Raw genomic sequence first — 21,833 nt, 5'->3', positions numbered from 1 at the left:
TTTTAAAACATCACTATATAGTCCAAGTTGGCCTCTAATCCACAGAGCTCTGCCTGCCTCTGCCTCCCACATGCAGGATTGAGTCATGCACTATTATTTCCATTTTTATTGAAACATGATTGTAAAGAATTCGAGTGCTGCAGATACACAGTTGAGTCATCTTGAGCTGTCTCAGCTCCTTTAATTGTGGCATTCATTGTCCACCTCTGTGTCTGACCTAACACTTTGTGACAACCAGGTAAAACCAGGCCACTGGCTTATTCCAGCAGAAATCTAAGCACACCAGCAGACAGCTTTGAAATCTACTGCAGAAATTGTCCTAATCTTCTGTATTCTGCCTGCCTAATGTTCCTAGCAACACAATGTATTTGAAACTGCCTTGTTGATTCCTTTTTGGTTCTGTGAATATGAAATTTCATATAACCTATTTCTCATGGGAGCTTGTTGTTTCGGGAAACTTTGACTCTGTGTTCCCAGGCCTTTGTCACTTAAATTCAAGAATAAATTATTTCTTACTTCCTTGTAGGAAGTAAGGTGTGTCTTTTGAATGAACAATAGACAATAGGTAGAGAAGAAGACAGATGGATGATAGATGAAAGGCAGACATAGATGCAGATATTATAAAGTAGAACATTTATCTTCCCTACAGCAAAAATGATAAAACAATGACAACTTAAGAAGACATTAATTTTAGAATACCTTATACCACTTTCAAAAGCATTTAATCCTCTGTTCATGAAGGAGAGAAAGTGTATAGGATTGTATTACAGACATGGGTCTACAAATAATCCCCACCCCCTTACACACACATAGCTTTTTGAGTCACTATTCAGTCCAGGCTGACGTGGAACTCATGGTGATCATGTGCCTAAGCTAATGATGGGATTTCAGGCTTAAGCTACCATAGCTATCTGCTTTTATTTCTAAAGAGATTTTAAATATTGACTTTACTATTATATAGTCCTCTTCACTGTACTTCTTCCTCTGTTGGTGCCTTCCATGCTCTAAGAAACTTCCATTTGCAACTAGATCCGAAGGCACAAACTCCTCTGTCTTATGTTAACAACGTATCTACCCCTGGCATTTGGGTTGGATTTGCATGCCTCCATTATGGATGCTGTCTGTGACATAGTGCTCATGCTCTGTGGCTGTTGAAAACAAGACAGATTTATTATTTCCCCATGGAACTCACTGACCTGTAACAAGCTGTCAGCAGGACTCTGGGGTGAATTGACCTCCTTTCTTATCTGTCTCAGCACTTAATGCCTGTCTTATTTGCAGGTTTATGAGATCCTTTCCTCTTCAAAATCAACAGAAACAAGTTACTCTGACCTCTTCTTCCAGTTTTCTTTACTTATTTTTACTTAGATACTAATCAATTGTGTGTATACACACATGTACGCTCTCAGTCATCACACATACAAAGAAAAAAGCTTTATTACTTTTATATTTTTCTTTATCTTTTTAATTCAACATGAAATAAATTGCATTTTACAATTATTATTTCATGAACATAGAGTTTTGGTGGTCTGTGGACAGTCAAACACTGTTTGACTTTTGAAATGCTTCAATCTTAGCATTATCTTTGCAGAATTTTACCTTAAAAGCTACAGAAACTTGATGAATTTCATATCTAGCTATGCATAAATCCAATGTGTTCTCTAACATAGAAAGCAAGTCTGAACTTCTCTTTCTTTCAGCCTCTTCTTGCCCAGGTAGGTTCTGATTCTTGTCCTCCTGTCTTCTCCTAAAGTCGGGACAAGCAATAAATACAGTTGGAGAAAAATCCCAGAGGTCAGAGGACTCCTTTGTGTACCTTTGAAGTCCTAGCACTTCATGGTTTAGTGCCCCAGTAGCTGTCTGCCCTTTTCACAGAAGGGATTTGAATCTTATCTGATTTTTATCGTTGATTGTGAACTGCATTCATCCTATCTAAGAGTGGATACTGCAGCTGGATTTCATCCAATTATAAATGTATCTATACTAAACATAATGTTTTCAATTTATTTATTGTTTCAAATTTTCCTATGGTAAAATATATTTTATTATACAAATAGACCTATTAAGCTAGTGTTTAATTTATATACTTTACTTTTATAATGTCATTTCTAATAGTATTACTTAACAACTTAGATTTAACACTTAAATTTTCTCTCTTGAATGAGAAAGTAGAAGAGGGCAAGAATAGCCAATATCTTTAAGGTCACACAGCAAGAGCCAATTAGTCTCTAGTTTGAACATTTTCTAAGATCCTCCTTTGGTACATTGCGCTGAGTCATCAGTAGGTTAACCTTCTAATGAAGTCAAAGCCCTCACAATAAACCACCTATAAACACTGAACATTGATGATTTGAGGACCCACAATTTATGCACAGCAAGACACTCAGTGCAGATGAGCGAGATGACTGGGTGTTCTCTTAATTAACATCTGATCCACAAACATGAAGACGCAGACATGGGTTACTTATTCCAGAAGGGGCAGCCTAATTGCACGATAAAGCAATTGAAAAGTATTTTCTCCATGCAAGCAAATGGCCCTGAAGAAATGACAGTCTACCTCTCAACACTCCCATGTTTGAGAGGCAAATCTGGACTTTAAGTCTAAGTAGACTGAGAGGAGGCTCTCAGACCACTCCCCATGGATGTTGTTAGACCAAAATGAATATGAAGCATGCCTGAGAAGCACCACTAAAGGCCCCTCTAGAGCCAGGATTGTCTTAGTCTTTCTTCTATTGCTGTGAAAAGACACCATGAATATGGTATAAAAAGAAAGGATTTAACTGGGGTTTGTTTACAGTTTCTGATGCTTAATTCATTGATGGGGCACAGCGACTTTCAGACAGACATGGTAGCTGGTCCTGGTTTGGACCCCAGAGTCCACCCACAGGGACATACTTTCCCCAATAGGAGGAATATAAATCCTAAAATTCTGCTTGCTGCATGATTGCATTTGCGTAAGATTCCTGAGATTTTGAAATTTATACTAACAGCAGATTAGTGGCTGCATGGGTTAAGTAGTGAGTAGCAATGGGCATAACATAGAGGAGGCTTTACAGGGAGGAGGTTCTGAAGGTAAGAAACACACATTTTGTTCTTCAGTGTATATGATATTTGTTTTATAAACAAAGAATAGTACATAGGATCTATACATTTGTTACAACTTCTTATCTACATACAATTACCTCAAAATGGAAGACATTAAACATTAAAATTACTAAACAGTTATGGATAAATTCCATTAGAAGTACAACCAAAGTATCCATGACAAACAAAAGACAATTATTTATCCTCTAGTAACCCACAGAAATGGAAAATATTCCAAAGCATAAGTTATTTTGAAAGCTAAGACAACCACTACTCAGTCTTCTGGCTAGCCCAAGCCTAGCTTCTTTTCCTTATCAGAGTTAAGTTTATGTAATCCTTGAAGATGCTGTGACAGTGGGGATTTAGAGCCAATGCGAGGAATCAGAGATTGTTCTGTTCACCTCACACATCAACCTAACATCACTGTTTGCCCAGAAGTGTATATCCACAAAGCGGTTAAGAAGAAAGAACAAATAGAAACATAACGGAGGAAGAAGATGAGCACAAGGAGGAGGAGGAGGGGAGCACGAGGAAGAGAAGGAGCATGGGGCAAATGAGAGACATGAGGGAAAGAAGATGGGGGAGATGAAAAATGAAGAAAAGGAGGAATTAGAAGAGGCGACAGTAGGAGAAGAAAAATTAGGAGGACCGTGGAGAAGAAGAGAGATATAGGAGGAGAGGGAAACAATGACAGGCCTTTTAGGCCAAGTTACACAATTGATTGGCACTGAGAAACTGGACACATGCAGAATGTGGGGTCAAGGAGAGAATCAGTTAGCAGCAATAGCTGAAACCTTATGTCATCATACTGAGTAATTCACACTAAGATGGTACCCTTTTTGTCTTTCAAGGTTAGTGGAATCAGGCTAAAAATAACTGAGTGCCAAATATCAGCTTATTTCTGAAGTGTCATTAATCACAGAGAAAATCCTTTCACATCTCCTTCACCTTCCAGACAATCTTCTCAGACCTGCTGTTGCAGTGTCCCTGAGTAACACATCACCGTGACACGTGCTCCTGAGGAATTTTCCTGACAGATCTCTCAGGCTGTGTAGCCCAGTTGTCCTGCCTATAGGGTGCTGCAGTTACAGCAGGTGCTACTTTGGGTTCAGGCTTTGCAAGAACAGCGATGCATGTAACTGGGCTGCCCTTTAACTGACTCATGTCCCTGATGTCAACCCCAACTAACTACTGCTTATGATCCTTCTAACTCTTTTCACATTCTGAATGGTACACATTTATTTTATATACGAAAAGGAGACGTTCATTGAATAAGGAATCATTCTTCAACATTGCATGTTTAAAATTTGAAGAAAATGTTGGAAATCTATCAGGTAGATAGAATTTGAAATCAGGAGGCGCTGCACAAAGTCAGAGGTTTGTCAGCGCGTTTCACATTTAGTAGACAGATCTTCCCAGGGCCAGCCAGAGGATGAAACATCTGTTAACTTTCTCCCACAGGTGCTTGTTTTCAGGCATTTTATTCTTTTCAAAGTAGCTTTAACCATAAAAGTATTCACAACCACAACACAATTTTTATACTTGGAACATTGTTAATCATTTCAGATGTAGCTAGGTGATATATTGAATTTAAATTTCTGTTATATTAAATTTCTATAGCTTGTTTTTAGTAGGTGTCAGTTATTAATTAAACAATAAAACTAAGAGGCTAGTTTACCATCTAACATAGTTTGCTCCTCAATCATGAGGACCACATCCCAGCACTTATTTTGTGCGTCGTATAAATTCCTGCTATGGGGTGTTTACTTGAAACCATTGTGATAGTCCCTGCTGACACTGGCCTGAAATCTTTGACATTGTAAGCCAAAACAAACCTTTAACCTTTAAGGGTGTTTTTCTTGGATATTCTGTCTCACTGGCAAAGAGTTAAGGTAGGCCCCTAACTCTAGTCTGCCTTCCTTAGACTTTTTAATATTTGCTTTATAAAGGGCATTCATGTTTTGCTTGTATTTAGTATCAGAAATAGTAAAATGAATGTTCTAGTTACATTTTCAGAAGTGTTTTAAGATCTGTATATGATCTCCCTGAATCAAAGATGGTGCACATTCTGTGGCTTGCAATTTTCCCACCTTGCCCCTTAGAGTCTATTGGCAAAGGCCACCTCTACAGTCACATCTTTACCATTAAGTAGTATTTAAGGGATGAGAAAAGACTAAACCTGCAACTGAGTGGAGTCTTGTCCTTGCTTGCTGTAAGTAAAGGGAAGAATATGAAGAGGACTATAGCAAGTGTTTTCTAAAAGAACTGAAAAATAATCATAAAAATAGCCCAATAGAACTGAAAATTACTTCATGTTTTTTGTGGGTTTAGGAGAGTTGTGACTTAAACAGGATGGGAAGCCACCAGCAGTGAGAACATGGTGAAGAACGTGGTTAAAACCCACTGCCTGGGCTGTGTACTGTTGAGATCCTTTCCCCAAATCCTCCTCCAGCAGCCCTTGTTCCTACTTACCTTTACTGTTCCTTGTTTCATTTTGCCATGTACCAATAAATTTGGTTTCTACTTTTTGTCACTAAATAAACAATTCAATTGTTTAGACTTTCTAGAGACATGTATTTTTGATACACCACCTTGCTGTGTAGCCCAGGCTAGTCTCAAACTTGTAATCTTTCTTCTTTCTGTCTCCTGAGTACTGGGAAAACAGCTCTGCACCACTAAGAATAACACATTCCAGCTGTGAAAAATATTTCATTGCATCTTTCATGTTCACCTTGGCTTATAGTTTCCTTTCTCTTACAGCTGCTTCTGACTCTTGCTTTAATTGGCAATGGAACAATAGCAGAGTAATAGAATACCAATAGAATATTTTAGGACCTGCCATTTCCTGACCCCAATCCCAGTGCAAATTCACACAATACTTCCTATATCTGTAACTGGGAGTGGCTGACAGACAACTCTCCATTAGAAGTGGGAGAAGATTGATATGTATGGATTTATTGATAAGTACACTTATGCATTTCCCACTTTAAATATTGCAGAATGACAACCTTGAAATATTTACTTAGAGTTTACTTTAGAGCTATGAAATATTTGCATAGCAGGGCCTCTGACTCATTTCAAATAGCTGCACCAAGTATGTTCTAGAGGACCTCTTGGCATTTAGATTTTTTTTTTTGTTATTTCCTTCCTTTAGAGGCAAGTGTCAAAGGTGACTATTAAAAATCTCAGTATGAACACTCACTTCTGCAAGCCAAATGGCTCAGGATCCTGAAAGGCTCTTCACAGGTAAGGATTGGGGAAAAGAACAGATATCAAGATCCTAGAAACTGCTGCTGCAAAAGATCACAGCTCTCACCTCAAAGGAGAAAAGAGGCAGGAAGTGTTTTTTGTTTTAATGTTTTTTCTTGTTTTTGTTTGTTTTGTTTGAACCAATATTAGTGACCATACCCTGAAAACAGAGATTCACATTTCACCAAACTCCATATTCTAACATACTAACACTCTGATGGGTTTTATAGGACCAGAGCAAAGGAGTCATAAGCAAGGACACCTTTCAAATGCTTTAGTGGATAAAGCAAAGTATGAAAATCTCTGCTACAGGCCTCAGGTGTGACCTAATCTCATCCTTAAACTTCTGCTTGAAAAGAGCTAGGTGTTACTTTGTACATTCTGAAAGATTTATGTAATGTTCAGGAAGATGTTATCTCACACACACCAAAACAATAAATAACTACTCAGGAGGCTAAAAACAACACAGGATAGTTTGGCTCTGTGCTCGCAATGTTCCGAACTCCCTACAGTCATTGTGGCTGCAATCCAGTAATCCTTGCAGAAAGCACAGTAGAATGTGCAAATTCTTTAATAACTTTTGTTCCCAAATTCTAGATAACATCATAATGTCCTTTCATGTTAACGTAGAAAGTTAACTGATGAACGGCACCCTTGAAATCATTTTCAAATGTCATTCCTGTGAGACTTTTGGTTTTGTTTCATTCTGCAGTTTCCTCCCACTTCCCAGTGTCCATATTCTCACTTGGGAGCATCCAGAAAGTCCTGGAAACATGTACATATAACCAATGCTACATGAAATCACTAGGTTGTGCAACAATAAAGATTTGTGAAGAGATTATGAGTTTTGGAGTAGAAGAAATATGGGGAGAAGTTGGAGCAGTAGAGATGACAGGGAGTTCGTACACAGTGCTTATGTTTGAAGGTCACAAAGCACAGAAAATATTTTAAAAGATGAAAAGAACAAAGGACATGTCATTTCTGGCATGGTATACCTCCTAGAATCCTGAATAAATGAGTTCTTTTGGTTGGGTTTCCTTTTGAGAATGACTAAAATTTCTACTAAGACTGGCAAAAATGTTTGGAAAAGAAGTAGAAAAAAATATTCTCACCTGATAATAGAGGGGAGGGAAATCTGATTATGTTCCTTAACTGCTTTTTTTTTTTTATTTCTCCTTTGGTGTAGGAGGTCCTCTGTATTTGTGTTGATGTCAATGGTTGAATAAAGAAAACTACCTCAGGGGCTGGAGAGATGGCTCAGGGGTTAAGAGCATTGCCTGCTCTTCCAAAGGTCCTGAGTTCAATTCCCAGCAACCACATGGTGGCTCACAACCATCTGTAATGAGATCTGGTGCCCTCTTCTGGCCTGCAGACATACACACAGACAAAATATTGTATACATAATAAATAAATAAATAAATAAATACATAAATAAATAAATAAATATTAAAAAAGAAAAGAAAAAGAAAACTACCTCAGTCTAGTTGATAGGGCGGAACTCAGGTAGGTGGGAAAGACAGAACTGACTGTTTGCAGGGAGAAGGCAGAGATTGCCTGCCATGAAGCTGCCAGGTCAGACATGTGGAATCTTTCCCAAAAAGCCACGGCCTTGTGGTGACATACAGATTATTAGAAATGGGTTGAATCAAGGTGTGAGAGTTAGCCAATTAAGAGGCTAGAGCTAATGGGCCAGGCAGCAATTTAATTAATACAGATCTCCATGTGGTTATTTCAGGGGTTAAGCTAGCTGGGTGGTGGGACAAGGCCTGCTGCTGTTCCTTACAACACTCCTTCCACAAGTTCTCCCAGATACTCCTCAAACCCAACTTCGTGTTCTTTCTCTGTTTTAAACAAAAAGAAAACTCAAACCAAACCAAGCAAGCAAATAAACAAACAAAAAATAACATACACATGTACAAACATCAAGTTAGATTTGTATTGGCCTACTCCTTCTGAGCGTGGGGCCACGCTGGAATGTGGTTGATATACCCAATATTACTCATTAGAGAAAACTAATGTTCCCTCTCCCAGTAGGCATCTATTGTAAGTAGCTTCTTGGTTAGCACTGGGACTTTGCATCAACTTCCTTTCTCCATGGAAGGAGTTTGTCTGGCATGAATGTGTGCAAGCCATGTGATTATGTTCATGCTGTCATAGCCTCTGAGAGTTTTTATGTGTTTCATGCCTGATCTGTTGGGAAAATGCAGTTTCTTTTGAGTTGTCTACAATTTGTGAATCTGGCCACCCTTTTCCCTTCTCTTCAGCACAGAAATCTGAGCCTTGAGAGAAGAGGACCTGCCACTGTTAAAGTCAGGAACTTTAGGTAGGTCATGATCCCTAGGGGAAAACCTAGACTACTATTCTTCTAAAGCAATCTAGTGATAAAGTAACTCCTAACGACGTATTGCTATACCAATAGATCACTGCATCTCTCAGTCCTTAACAGAGAAGATCCTTACAGTAGATGACAATGAAACACAGAATGAACAACTGCAATGTTTTCAATATTTAAATTTTGTGAAATGTGTGCAAACCTGTGGTCAAATGATAACTCAGAGTAAAGACTTATTCTCCTTTTCCATCATTTGGGTTCTAGGAATGAAACGTAGGCCATTAGGCTTGGCAACAAGCTCCTTTACCTATTATGCCAACTGACCAGCCACCTATCATTAACTCTCATCATCAGATAGAAAATAGATTTTCCTCAGTTAGGTTACCATAGCCCATAACACAGAGATAACTATTTTAAAAAACAGCAAATACCATACTGCTGGGTTTCATCTGTAATCCTTCTGTCTATAATCCTGGCACTCAGGAGACAGGGGTGGAAATATCAGGCATCCAAGGCCATCCTTGGCTACGTAGTCAGTTTGAGGTTAGGCTGGGCTGTAGGAAACTCTTTGTAAAAGCAACCATTAATGGACAACTGCCACCCTGTGCTCTTCTTACTTTAAATGACTGAATTCTCCCTATTCCTCTGACCCCTGTGACCTACAAACAGCAGTGATAAAAAGATGTATGAACCAATTCCCACATGGAAACTCTAAGGCTCTTAAAGAAGCTATATAACTTGATCATAGTCACACCAGGGAAACTATGAAGCCATGTTCTAAACTCAGATCTAAGTACAAAATCTATTTTGTGAGCCACATCTCTGTGCTTTTGCTCCCTAAGTGCAGTAAAACCCAACCTTATTGTGTTCATATTTACAACAGTTTTACATGAAGCTACTTAGTAGTTCGAATGTTCCACTATTTCTTCTTAATTTCTACCATTTTGCTAAAGTTATCTAATTTTCTTTTTTAAAAACATAAAAAAGCAAAAGCAAAGCAATCTATAACTTTATCTCATGCATTGATCTTGTATAAGTGTTGGGGTCCAACGCCAACATAAATTATCTCTCTGGACTGGTGTGGAGGCACAGGAAAAATTGAGACACAGTTTACACAGAAATATCTGAGGGAATCTCAGGGTACATTTAAATCCTAAAGATCACCCGTTTTTATTCTCAAAACAGCTTTTATATTCAAAGGTAAACTGAGGGCTTCACAGCAGTCAGGGGACTGAAATCAAGTCTGCTGCTATGGCTGCTCTGTCACTAGCTTGAATTAATGCTCTTTCCAGGATCTCTGTAATTACAAAGAAGGCAGAAGAACAACATTAGCATATCCTGACCCAGGACAGCCAGTTCCTAAGTGCTATGTGACCACTTCAGGTGCAAGCTGTGGCTTGAGAGCCTGGCCACCATGCAATGCAAAAATATGTGGCCTGCATAATATTGCTCCACACATAAAGAACTGTGTTTACTGATCAAATTTAAAGCACTGTACAGTTTCGATGACTCAATCTATATTTTCCTCCCTCATCCATTTTACGCTTTTCATCGAGTCCCCAAATGTGATGCCAAATCCTCAAAATCCCTGCAAAAGCCAACAAGAAGACCAAGTCCCATATGTAAAATCAAAGAGCCTTTATTTTAGTCAACTTTGCAAACTCAGTCTCTCTGCATGTCCAACATATTGGAATATACAGAGTCCAGAGTTCAGTTACAAGTGGGTTTTTATAGTAGTAAAAGTGGGGGTGAGGGATTTTTGAGGTTTAGGATCCTTGATTTGCTGACATTTGTCTAGGGAATGTCCTGGTGGGTGTGTGCTGGCAGATGGTCCTATCTACAGCAATTCGAAAGTTAGCCATTTCCTTTGAATGATCTGTTTTTGGGTAGTGCTAGGTAATCTCAGTTTGTAGTTCTTTCTGCAACCAGGTATTGCCTCAGGGTAAACTACTGAGACTCAGGCCTCTTATTAAATTTATCAATGGCCAAGTTCTACTCTGGCAGGTGATAATGGTTGGAAGTAAAGAACTTCCTTTGGGTGACCTGCCCATACTTAGCTTATCATGGCTGGCCCCTACATTCCCCCCTTCACAAGCACTGATGACAGGACCCAATCTTGGATCCTGCTTGCCTTTGGTTTTAAGGAGGCAGGGAACTACTTAAATTAATAAATCTATTAATTGACAACTCTGGACCTAGTATATTAACAGGCACTATAGGTAGTTATCTTGTCCCCCATGCCAGGGAGTTTTCCTTTGTTTCAGCCTTTTAGCCTATTTTGGGAAGTGGGTATAGGACAACGTGTAACTGCTTCAAGCTGACACTGGGACGTTGTTATGCGGGCCCAAACAGGTTGAAAGGCTGGCCACAGGGGGGAGCATTCAGGCAATGGGACACTCATCAGACTTTATTGAAGGAACAGGGAGTGTTCACATCAGCTGGACTGGTTCACATCAGCTAAACTGGTCCACATCACCTTTCAGGAAGTCCTGGGCTCTCCACCATTCAGAATAGGTTGTAGTCAGCAACTGATACTTAGATGTGTCTGCCAGCCAAGTGTAAGCTTAGTGAGATAAGTTTAAACCAAGAACAGTTTAAACTTTATTTGCTTAAAGAAAAAGCCATATTATAGAAAAAGAACAGGTAACAAGTATCTGGAAACAGAAGGAATAGACTCATAATTTTGAGTCCTAGCAAAAACTATAGATTTGTTAGAAGCATATATATTTTTCTGCTGTCCAGAGAACCATGTATTATTTGGACAGTGATGCCTTTTGCCCAATGAGAAACACCTTTACGTTTATATTTAAATGGCAACCAGAATAGATCTAAAATCTTGAGCTTGTGACATACACAGCAAGTAGTCATTGCTCTATTAGCTTATTAGTTTTTAACGAGCTAACAAGCTGGCTGTAGCTTTGTGTGAGGATCTGGGTGTCTTTTGTTGTTAAGCTGACATTATAAATGTCCTAGCCATCAATACTATCAGAGATCTCAGAAAAATAAAGTATATCTGAGTACAGACCAAACAGTTTTTAAATCTATTAAAAATGACAGGGACCAGAGTCCATATATCGTTAGTCTAGGCAAAAGTGGTGCAATCAATTCTCCAAAGTTCTGCTCTCTGTCCACAGTCTGGACTGGATCCTGGTAGCAGGTGTTGCACTGGGGGTCATCTTACCCAGTGGTCAGCATCATTGTAATCCAGGTGGAGACCTCATGGTGTCTTATAATCTTCTTTGGAGACTGTGGGTTACTGCTAGGATCTTGGAGTCTCTAATATAATAGGCTTTTTAAATTATTATTTTAAATGCCATATTCTTCAAATCTCTGAACTATGAGGTTGCCTAGGTATGTCTGATTAGACAAACTTTGTTTTTTTATTACTTGTTTTAAGTAATAAGCCTTATTTAGTTCTCTGTCTATGTTTTTAAAGTCAAACTTAAAACAGTACGTTAAGGTTGACTGGCTAACTTTCATTTCCTAACAATCCTAATAAGTTAGCAGCTTTTACAAGACTGAACTCCATACTCTGTAATTATTTTGAATTAAAGCTAAAAAAGAAACTGAATTAGTTATTCCGAGGGTAAACACAGAACAAGTTTATGTCTAGCTGTTAATGCTGTCTCTTACAAAGGCAAGGAACAGGCCCCAGGGTGAAATGGGAACAGGAGGGAGTCTAAGAGCTAGCATTACCTAGGGTAAACTGAGATAATCTATAGAACCCATCTTGGCAGGTATGTATAAGTTGACCTGGGAAAGCTGTCTTGGCTTTTTATTTTTCCCTCTTCACAAGAACCAATGACAGGACTCGTCCATGGGTCCTATCTGTCTAGGGCATCAAATCTGTTGATAACAAGAAGCAGGATAAGTTAGGGGCCTGTTAGAGCTGGAATCAAGGTTGTTGACCAAGGAGACCAATTGAACAAGTTTTCATTCAGCTTCCCTGTGAGTGTTTTGGTCTCTATCATTAACAAGGCTACTGAATTTCTATTCACCCCTGAGTGATTGACATAGAAACATTCTTTCCCCAGAAGAGGAGGTCCAAATCTCTTAGTATCAATACAAAAATTTATGACTCAGTTTATCCAAATACTTTAAACCCAACAAAGTTAACAAAGACAAGGAGGCTACAACTGCAGTTTTGCCTATATTGTGAATCTCAGTTTAAACATCTGACATGCAGGTGGTCCTAGACTGTCCCTGTACAACAACCTCCAAAAGACTGAGATTGATAGGATTGGAAACTGTTCTAAGCCCTCTATCAAACTGCTTAGGTCATTGTTTTCTGCATCCCAAGATAAGAACAATTTTATCCTTGGTTAGCTTTTGGTGCTATGACTTTGACCCTAATTTTTAGCCTTTTAACAATATAAAACATTTTTTATAGCGCAGATGTTTCACAGCCTTAAAAAATTAAATTTTTTAAATGTCTTTTTGCAATATCAAGAATATCAACAATAAAGTACTTTTTAGAAAGGGACATGAGTCATCATGCAAAAGTTTATCCCAATCTAAACCATCTTGGAGATCTGTTAGGCCCACTCCATGTGGTCACCTTTAATAAAAATGGTGGTGAAATCACATGACATTTGTTATTTTTTAACTCTAGCAAAATGACAATCCAAAATTTAAAATGGAATTTGTAGTAGGAGGCATGGGCTGTGTCGTGCCCAGCTAGCTTAACCCCCAAAATAACCACACAGAAATTGTATTAATTAAATTACTACCTGGCCTCTTCTTGCCTCTTCTTGTCTAACTCTCACATCTTGATTTAACCCACTTCTAATAATCTGTATTTCACCACGAGGTCGTGGCTTACCAGGAAAGATTCAACATTTCTGACCTGGTGGCTAGCTCTATGGCAATTCTCTGTCTGCCCTTCTTCCCAGCATCCAGTTCTGTGTACTCTGCATATCTAATTGCCCTTTCAAAAGGCTAAGGCAGTATCTTTATTCAACCAATGAAAGCAATACAAATACAGACCTACACCATTTCCTCTTTTTCTATTAAAACAAAAAGACAGCTTTAACTTTAACATAATAAAAATACATATAACAGAACAGTTATCAAGCAAGAATTATATAGTCACAATATTTATATCTATTTTATATTTTGTCATAACTAAGGAAAACTATAACTACCCATTCTTCAACTCCATCAAAGACTCCAGAAAAATATAATATTACCTAAGTAAGCAAGAAGTAAGCAAATTCCAAAATGCTAGAAATGACAGAGACATCACACTGCCTGGACAGTCACCCAAAGTTCTTCTGTACCATTGGGGCATCCATCTTCAGCCTACAGGCCCATTGTATTAAGCAGACTTTTCCATGAAGCAGGACATTTTAAAGACAGTTCAGTCATTTTCTTTTGTGTCCTGCAGAATGTCTCGCAGATTCTTTCATGAAGCAGGAACCCCAAAAGACCATCTCACCTTTAAGCAAGTTCAGTAGTCTTCTCTCTGCGTGTTATTTGTGTTAAGTTCATGCAACAGTCCAGGAAAGAGCAGTTTCTTGCACAAATGGCTAACCAATTCCATAAGGAGCCTCTTTGATGCCCATCTTCCTCTAGAAGTTGATTGGTGCTGACAGGAGCAGACATGTCTCATTATCATGAAAAGCCCTAAGTTATTAAAACATTAAATGTCATATTCTGTAGTCTTTGAAAGATATGAAGAATGCCTAACTGAAATATATCTATGCACATTTAGAAATTCTAATTAACATGACTACAAACTTGACTATTATAAATGATTATCCATTAACAACCTATACTTCCTAATTATACATTACATTTTTAAATGAACTACACAATCACAATACTTCAATCAAGATCAGAAATATGTATATAACAAAATTGTCCTTAAATTAGTATCAGTAAACCAAGATTCATAACAATGCAAATTATTCACATCTATATCATATCCCCCTTTAAAGTAAAAGAACATTTATAAACAATACTTGGGAATATGGGCACAGTTTTTTTCTCTCCAAACTGCTTCATGCTGAATGGGGGTGCTTTTTATCAGGTCTTTCATTGTGTATCCTATGTGCTAGGGGTTCATCTCAGTTGGCAGTTGAGCAAAGTAAGTTTTTGAGGGTGTTAACAGCAACCTTTCAGGAGGGCATGGTCTATCAAGCCATATTTGTCTAGAAGCAATCCACAGGGTCTCATCTTCTGTGAAAACAAAAGAAGAACCTTTTTTCCAAAGCATCATATCCTTAGATCCAAATTCTGAAGTCATTATACCTTTATAATATCCATGCTAGTTTAGCTTAGCCCATACAATGAAATGTCTCTCTGTACTTAGCTCCTTTATAGTCAAAAAATCAAAGAAAACACAATAATACACAGAATCCAAACTCTCTGTGAATTTTCCATTTTTGTTGGCTTATTTTTACTCAATTACTTTACTCTTTCTTTAAAGACTATCTTTTTTAAATCATTAACTTTATTTTATGACTCTGTATACTCTATTTCTTTTCTCTTTTAAGCCTATGTACATTTATTCAACAGTGTGACTCATGTAGAGGATTTTTTATGTCTGAATCTGTCCTTTTGCATTGTCCTTAATTCTCTACTGTCTTTAAGAGCTTTTAAAATTGTAAGCAACTTGATTGCAGCTTCTCTGGATGTTGGCTCTGCCTCTTTCCAATTTCAAAATGATGGACATACCATTTCTGCTAGCCCTGGAGCTGCCAGATAGGAGCCACACTCAACACTTTAACTCTGAGAATAAGCATGCAGCACATAAACTGTTTTTTATTTGAGTTACAGCCAAATCTGCCATGCAGAGCACTACACAGCCTGGAAATATCTCTCTATGTGGTAGCAGAAATCTGCCATGCTCTCCTGCTTGTGTATGCCTAGTAGACCTGATTCCACTGTCTGCGATTCCTGTGATTCCACTGTCTGCCCAGGCAGGGAGCACTGAGTCACAGGTATGGTCTCAGCCACTTTCCTCCCAACCCTAGTGGGCACAGAAACACCCAGGGCCCACAAATGTCATCGAAACATTTTATAGCTGGAGTTTGCTCTGGCAGCACAGCCCAGGCAGTCTTGTTTTAAAATGGCATGGCTTTTTTCCTCCTGTGGCTGCTGGGTCAGGAAAATTTCTCTGTGGCAGCCCACCAGCAAACAGCAAGAGGCTGTGTTAAACTCTATATTTGTGTCTAGAATTCCTTTTCAAGTCCTCTCTGGTTTTATATGGAGTTAGTTGATCACATTGAGGCACCAATTATTGTAGGAGACACTAACTGCATCCTGCCCAGCTAGCTTAACCCCCAAAATAACCACATAGAAATTGTATTAATTAAATTACTACCTGACCCATTATATCTAGCCTCTTCTTGGCTAACTCTCACATCTTGATTTAATCCATTTCTAATAATCTGTATTTCACCACGAGGTCATGGCTTACCAGGAAGATTCACCATTTCTGACCTGGCGGCTAGCTCCATGGCAGTTCTCTGTCTGCCCTTCTTCCCGGCATCTAGTTCTGTCTACTCTGCCTATCTAATTGCCCCATCAAAAGACTAAGGCAGTCTCTTTATTCAACCAATGAAAGCAATACAAATACAGAAGGACCTCCTACACCAGGAATTATGCCTTTTGTTTTTTTTTTAATTACCCATGCATAGATTTTAAGTAAATAAAACATAGGTCTAACAAAGGAAGATCTATAATACAATTCTAGAGCCAGCTTTTTAATTAAAAAAAACAGCATATAGCAGTTTTAACATTATCTATACCAAAAGGTTATCTGAATTTCTGATAACCCAAATTTAGTAATCAGAACTCAGTGATAAATTTCTGAAGTCAGGCTTTTAACAGCAAATATAGATCATTTTTGTCTCAGCTCCATGCTTGCAAATTTACTTACACAGACAAATTTTTTAACAAAACAATCATATTCAGTATTTGAATTTATGAGAAACCACAGCAAACATAGTTTACGTCCCCTTTTACAACTTTTTATAGTGTATGGCTACAATATTTTAAACAGGAGCAGAAACATATACTATAACAAAAAACCTTTAAATTCATGTCACATAAATTGTGTACCAGTGTGAAACATTTGAGACCAACAGAAGTTTTTTTTTTGTACATTAACCAATAATAATTTGCAACTAGCCCCTATATATGATGACAGATATTTATAACCCATTGGATCTGAAAGAGTCCTTGACCCGTGGAGCCAAACCTTGGTTAGGTTTGACCAGAAGCTGAAGCATGCAGCATGCAGCCCCCAGGGCAGGCAGAGGGAACTCATCTACCAGCATGAGTGGCATACAACATGGGGGGTGGGGGAAAGACTGTTTAAACCCTCCAAGCCATAGCAATTAATCCAGATTCTCTTGTTTAGTGTTTGAAATCCTATTGGGACACATCTGCCTCCTACAACTGTGGCTGGCGGCCTTGCTACATTGTAACAAGGCTTCATAGCCCAGCTACCCAGCCATACAAGCATGCTGCTCCACAGCCTCATGCTTAGGACCAAAGCTGACTCCTTTTCATGAAATGTTTAAGGCGGTGACAAAAATAAACCCCTATGTTTGTGGCCCTATCTCTAAAGTCCTGTAAGTGATCACAATATCAAAGTCAAAGAAGTCATGATTTAAGTCTGTCCTATATCATCAGCGTCATTTTAAGTCAGGACAAAAACACAGCAATACACAGACACACAGGACAATGGACAGGACAATGGTGCCAACCCAAACCAAAGACACAACTTCAAGCTGTTTCATGGGTATGATCGACCCCTCTATCAAAATGAGACTGCTACCCACTTGTGTCTACACAGAACTGACAACACTACCTGTGCATCTTACCACAGAACTGACTTAGGTTCACACTACAGCTGCAATACTGCAGCTTTATGATTATACCTCAAGCATTTAGGACAAAGAATGAAAAATGGAATTTTTATAAAGTTTCAATATCCCCTACCTCATTCTCATTGGCTAGAACCTAGCTGCTGAGTTTCAAAAATGAATATGACCATTTGTTGCAGAAGCAAGGCTCCCAGTGAATAATAAAGAAAAAGACAGAGGTTTCTGACTGTCTTAGGGCTTCTACTACTATGAAGAGACATTGTTACCATGGCAACTCTTGTAAAGGAAAATGTTTAATTGGGGGGTGTGCACTTATAATCATGACAGGGAGCATGGTGGCTTGCAGGCAGATGTAGTGATGGAGGAGTAGCTGAGAGCTATACATCTTGCAGGCAACAGAAAACCCACTGAGACACTAGGCAGCATCCTGAGCATAGGAAACCTCAAAGTCCACACCCACAGGGACACACTACTTCCAACAAGGTACACCCACTCCAACAAAAACCACAACTTATAATAGTGACACTCCTGTAGTAGGAGGCTGACTACTCAGCTCCAAAATAACCACACAGAAACTGTATTAATTAAATCACTGCTTGGTCATTAGCTTGAGCTTCTTTTTAGCTAGCTCTTACATCTTAATTGAACCCATTTCTATTAATCTTTGTATCGTCAAATGGCTGTGGCTTACTGGGTAAAATTCCATCCAGTGTCTGTCTATGGTGAGGCTACATGGCTTCTCCTGATACTGCTTTCTTTCTCCCAGCATTCAATTTAGCTTTTTCTGCCTAGGTCTTCTCTATATATCATGGTCCAAGACAGATTTTTTTATTCATTAACCAATAAAAGCAACACATATGCAGAAGGACTTCCCATACCACACTCCCTATGAGATTATGCAGCAAATTGCATTCAAACTACCACACTGACATAAAACATAATATCACAGTCACTGTGTGGATTATTAAGTGCTTCCACAAGCCTAGGCAGCATTGCTCCATTGCTGTCCCCCAGGAGTGATTAGAGTCTAGCAATTTTCTCAAAGACTGCAAGAACAACAGAGATCGAGACTTTCTGTACTAGGACAGAGAAGTTACATAAAGAGCAGGTTTTGAGAGTTTAAGCTGAGTGGTGACAGGAAATTGATGAAATCAATTTTATCCTCATTAAGTTTTTACTGATGGTGATCACAACTGCCCATAACACTGTTTCTGCAGGCCAAATGAAATCACTGCAAATGAGGCTATCATAAAAATTATAATAGTAATTTGGAGTCCTTGTAATCAGAGCCTCATCCCCTAGGAGGACAGATGGCCTAGAGCAGTGAATGTGGGCTTAGAGAAGCTCCCACCTTACTCCAGCCCTGGCTCTTTTCTGTACTCTCACCCCTGAAATCAAGCTAGCTGAGAAGCCCACATTTATTTGCAAACTGCAAATGATACTTCATCTAAAGGCCTTAGCCTTGCTACTTTTCAATGTGAATCTTTGTTTCAGAACTAATAAGGCAGGGGTCAGGGCCGAGATTCGTGCCCTCAAATAAGCTAACAGGGAGAGTGAATTCCTTACATGACTTCTTGCAGCCATTGTTTTTTCTCTTGTTACAGAGCTTCTGTTTAGGGGTCACCAGACAAGTCATCCAAGAGCAGAAAGGTGCTGGATTTGTCTGAGCTACTACAAATTTTAGTAATATCAGCTCCAATAAGTGAGTTATATCAGAGGCTTCATCTGGACAGACCTTGTAGCACCAACGAGATTTCTGGATGCCTTTTGCATATTTACACTTGTATGGTTTATTTGAGACTTCAATTTGAGTTTTTATATATCCTGTGCACTCATTCATGACCCCATTCAGTATACTCATTCTGTCTTCCAAACCTCCACAGTTTGCGGTATCCATTGTCCCATTGGTCACTAAAAAGACCTCATTTCTGAGCCCCTGCTTAAGCTTGTGACCACCATGAGAAGGCCTCTGCCTACAGCACAGCCATCCAACTGTCTGCTTACATAATTCTGCTTCTCTTATAAACCCCAACCCCATTTTCTTTTTTTTTTTTTTATCGTTTTTAGACAGCATCTTATGTAATCCAGGCTGGCTTCAAACTCACTATGAAATTTTTTTTAAGCCAGCTCCTCTTGCCCGTGTTTCTCATGTGCTGGGATTATAGACATGTGCCCTGGGAGTGCCTGACTTTCCTTCTTCTTGTTGAGTTAGATTTGTTACTGTACTTTGAAAGACCCTACAGACCCCCTCCTCAAAACCCGCAGCAGCCAGCCTGCTCTCGTAAGAACATCCCATGTGCTTGAGAGAACAGGATGCGATAGGAAGACTGCAAAACAGGATATCTATAAGATAGGAACAGGATGACTTTCGCTGACACCCAGGCTGAGAGAGGAAACCATTCATGCCCCCGCCTCATTCCGATAACCACGCTTTTGCTTCTGTAAACTTGCTTTTTGCTGACACCCATGCTGAGAGAGAAAACCATTCATGCCCCCCGCCTCATTCCGATAGCCATGCTTTTGCTTCTGTAAACTTGCTTTTTGCTCTTCCCTATAAAAAACCCGCCCTCCAGTCGGCAGGCGTGCAAGTCTTCCAAGAGATCTTGCCGCCCGCAGGTACCTGTGTCTACTCAATAAACCTCTTGCGATTTGCATCCATGAGGTCTCGGCCTGTTCCTTGGCGTTGGGGAGGTCTCCTCCCGAGAAGAGGTCCTCGTCGAGGGTCTTTCATACTTATGTCTTCCTGACACTCCCATATCTCATAGCATAAGCTTCAGAAACTGGCATTTGCATACTCATGGTGTAGCAGCTATTTTGACTAAATGTTAAAAATGCAACAGAAATTCTGAGACCAACTGGCCTACTTTTGCAATTATTCTTTCATTCATCAGAACAACAATAATTAAACTCCTAGAATGTGTCAGCACTCACTTCAAGTAACATGAGAATTTCCAATCATTTGTATTTTCTTCCAAAAATAGAGCTCATTAAAATATCCAAAGTGTGTTTTTTTGATTTCTTACAAGTACTTATGTTAAATTTAAATTATAAATCTTTTGAATTATCAAACTTTTATAATCTATTATGGAAAACATTATACTGAACGCTCCTAGAAATTTAAAAGGAGATTTTACACTATGAACATATGTAAAAATAAATAATGAGAAAGACAGACAGAACCGGTTCTTAGAGAATAATCTGTGCAATGAATCATAGAGGCAGCAAAGAACAGGAGAAATGAGAAATGTACTTGAAGGACACTAGGATCCATAGAAATAAATCTGGGTTGATCAGTAGGAAAAGAGTATAAAGAAACATGTTAATAAGCTAAAGCAGGAATGTTTATAATATTGACAGAGGTGTTTAGTTTAGCAGACACTTACTTGGAAGAAAAATCAAAGTCTTGAAAATAAAATCAGAGACTTTCTGATCAACATCTCATAAAGTTAGCAGTTGCTGAGGGTCCAAGAGCATTGATTAAAACCACATCAGTTCATTGAGGATCTTGACACTGAGGCAGACCATGGACAACATGTAACTGAATGGGGGTCATCAATCATGTGAAAATTTCATCTTAGTCATATGTGAAAAATGAGCCGAATCTTGTAGGGTAGACCACATAAATAAACTTTAACTGTTCTGAAACCAGTATCCCATACTTCTTCTTTTCCACTCAGAATGTGGATGTGGACCTTCTCTATAGATCTATTAGTCACTGTCTTACTTCAGCTGTAAACAAGGCCACTGCCTGTCCATTGACCAATGTCTCTCCTGTCCTTCCATAGTGTCCTAGTTGTTGCTGAGGCAGAAGTCACCAGGGGTCCTACTTTTCCCGTGTTCACTCAGAGACCCATCCAGGAATGTTTCTGGGGAGCTGAATATTGCTTAATGTGGAAACTGAGTCAGCAAATAAAATACTATGCTCTGTGCACATGGCTAGAGCTCTCTGCAATGCAGTAGATTTTTACCTAAAAATAATAATTTTTCCATTAAGCCAGCCAGAATATTGCAGACTCTGAAGAAGGAAAATCATCAGATCAAAGCAAACCTAGACAACGTGGTGAGACCCTTTTTAAATAAAAATCTTTATCTTAGGAGTTCCGGTCCAGGCACCAGGAGAGACATCACTGGGGTGAGTGAGTTTCTGACCGCGGCAGCAGCCCGGGACAGGGAACTCAGACACCCCTCCTACACTTCCTGGTCATCCTCAGGGGCTACTCTGCCCGATACTTCCTCTCTCTTCCTATCCCACCCAGCTTGCATCCACAACCCTCCCCGCCCCCTCCGTCTGACTCCCTTCCCTCTTTGACCACATAACATCTCCCAGCCCA

The sequence above is a fragment of the Alexandromys fortis genome, unplaced genomic scaffold, assembly GCF_014885135.2.
Source record: "Alexandromys fortis isolate MF-2015 unplaced genomic scaffold, M_Fortis_MF-2015_v1.1 scaffold_161, whole genome shotgun sequence".
NCBI classification, from domain to species: Eukaryota; Metazoa; Chordata; class Mammalia; order Rodentia; family Cricetidae; genus Alexandromys; species Alexandromys fortis.
The sequence above is the reverse complement of the archived record's forward strand: the minus strand, read 5'-3'. Positions refer to the sequence as shown.